Raw genomic sequence first — 2,743 nt, 5'->3', positions numbered from 1 at the left:
TGCCCTGTGTGCACAAGGGTCTGTAATGTCCTGCCACGCAGAAGAGGGTCCTTCGTAGCTATTGACCAACTACAGTGGTGTGAAAAAGTGTTTGCCCCCTTCCTTATTTCCTGTTCCTTTGCATGCTTGTCACACTTAAGTGTTTTGGAACATCAAACCACTTTAAACAATAGTCAAGGAAACAACAAGTAAACCCAAAATGCAATTTGTAAATGAAGGTGTTTATATTAAAGGTGAAAAAAATCCAACCTCAGGCCTGTGTGAAAAGTGATTGCCCCCTAAAATATAACTGTTTGGGCCACCCCTGCAGCAACAACTGCAACCAAGCGTTTGCGATAACATGCAATGAGCTTTTACAGTCTTGGAGGAATTTTGGCCCACTCATCTTTGCAGAATTGTCCTAATTCAGTACATTAGAGGGTTTTCGAGCATGAACGGCCTTTAAGGTCATACCACAACATCTCAATAGGATTCAGGTCAGGACTTTGGCTAGGCCACTCCAAAGTCTTCATTTTGTTTTTCTTCAGCCATTCGGGGTGGACTTGCTGGTGTGTTTAGGATCTATTGTCCTGCTGCAGAACCAAGTTCGTTTCAGCTTGAGTACACGAACAGATGGTCGGAACATCTCCTTCAGGATCTCTTGGTAGAACTGCGAACATAGTCCTTTTATCACGGCAAGCCTTCCAGGTCCTGAAGCAGCAAAACAGCCCCAGACCATCACACTACCACCACAATATTTTACTGTAGTATAATGTTCTTTTATGAAATGCAGTGTTCCTTCTACGCCAGATATAATTGGACACACACCTTCCAAAGAGTTCCATTTGTCTCATCGGTCCACAGAATGTTGTCCAAAAGTCTTGGGGATCATCAAGAGTGTTGTGCAGAATTGAGACGAGCTTTGATGTTCTTTTTGCTCAGCAGTGGTTTTCTCCTTGGAACTCTGCCATGCAGGCCATTTTTGCCCAGTTTTTCCTGATGGTGGAGGCATGAACGCTGACCTTAACTGAGGCAAGTGAGGCCTGCAGTTCTTTGGACGTTGTGTGTGGGTCTTTTGTGACCTCTTGGATGAGTCGTCGCTGCGCTCTTGGGGTAATTTTGGGCGGCGGCCACTCCTGGGAAGGTTCACCACTTTTCCATGTCTTCGCCATTTGTGGATAATGGCTCTCACTGTGGTTCGCTGGATTCCAAAGCTTGGAAATGGCTTTATAACCCTTTCCAGACTGATGGATCTCAATTACTCTTTCTCAATTGTTCCTGAATTTCTGGGTTGGATGAGTGTAGCTTTTAAGGATCTCTGGTGGACCTACGTGTCAAGCAGCTCCTATTAAGTGATGCCTTGATTGTGAACAGGTGTGCACATAATCAGGCTTGGGTGTGCGTAGAGAAATTGAACTCAGGTGTGGACCCACAGTTATAGTATGTTTTAACAAGGGGGGCCATCACTTTTTCACACAGGGCCATGATGGTTTGGATTTTTTTTCACTTTAATAATAAACACCTTCATTACAAATTGCATTTTGTGTTTAATTTGTTGTCCTTGACTATTGTTTAAATTGGTTTGATGTTCCGAAACACTTAAGTGTGACAAACATGCAAAGGAACAGGAAATGAGGAAGGGGGCAAACACTTTTTCACACCACTGTATGTCCTCACTACCAGTTCTTCAGACAGTGGAAGAGTCAGCCAGTTATTGGGACCACCCCTATGCGCAACCTTCACCTGTCTGCTGCCATTTACTTTTGTGGAGCTTCATTTTCAAAAATGAAAAAGGTACTGTGATCATTGTCCCCTGCAGAACGCGTTTGTTTAACCTTCACTTCCTAACTGATTTACTTTTAATTCTTGCAATGCGGCTGAAAACGCACACTTATGAAGATGTCAGAAGACATGACAGAAGACAGAAGACATGACAGGACATACCAGGAACCAGCTATAATCCACAGCTGGACTGAATGGCAAACAGAAAAGTTTCAAATGCATACAGCTGGTGCAGGTATTTGAAATCATTAGGACTAATGAAGGAAGGCCACACGTTGCGTGAGCGTGTCAGCTGCGTGGCGTGTCCGTTTTTATTTCCACGCCCATGTTAACAGGTTTGAGCTTGCACACTTGCCTGCGACACGCATGTCTCAGGCACGGGTTGAGCATGCATGGTGTGTGGCCGGTCTAACTTAATAGATCACATGCAGAAGTAGTACTGACTAGAATAGTGTCATTAAAAAAATGTTATGTGCTGTATCTGTCTTATCACTGTTAAACATATGTGGTCAAAATGGTCAGAAAACTGTGTCTACATAATTCCTTGATTTGATACACAATGGAAAAACGTAAATGGACACCTATTGTATGTGTCCCTCTATTTCTAAACAGAGCAACAAGATGGGGGGAAGCTCATACATGGAGAAAGAGGGTCTGATAAGAAGCATGGACCTCCTACATGGAAGTGGTGTGACGTTGGACTGTATTATCACTAGTCGTCACCCTCAGATCCAAACGTTCCTGAGAGAACTTAAAATCACCCATTACTACGACAAATGGCATGTAGCAAAAGGTAATCGGATGTTATCCGTATATACATGTGTGTGTGTAGTTAATTACATTCTAATGATGTAGATTATTGAACACTTTTGTGAAGTTGTTGTCAAAACTTTTGCATAGGTCTAATGAACACTCAACAATTTGTATATCTAACTACACTCACCTATAGGATTATTAGGAACACCATACTAATACTGTGTTT

The 2,743-nt window shown here is 42.7% G+C and overlaps 1 long non-coding RNA gene across 1 annotated transcript in view; it reads left to right on the top strand.

The window, feature by feature from the left end:
• Window positions 1-2,743, top strand: part of LOC116686776 (uncharacterized) — a 19,396-nt gene that overhangs the window by 8,675 nt on the left and 7,978 nt on the right. The window lies entirely within an intron of this gene.

The sequence above is a fragment of the Etheostoma spectabile genome, unplaced genomic scaffold, assembly GCF_008692095.1.
Source record: "Etheostoma spectabile isolate EspeVRDwgs_2016 unplaced genomic scaffold, UIUC_Espe_1.0 scaffold465, whole genome shotgun sequence".
In the NCBI taxonomy this organism is placed as follows: domain Eukaryota; kingdom Metazoa; phylum Chordata; class Actinopteri; order Perciformes; family Percidae; genus Etheostoma; species Etheostoma spectabile.
This window is presented reverse-complemented; position numbering and strand designations above follow the sequence as displayed.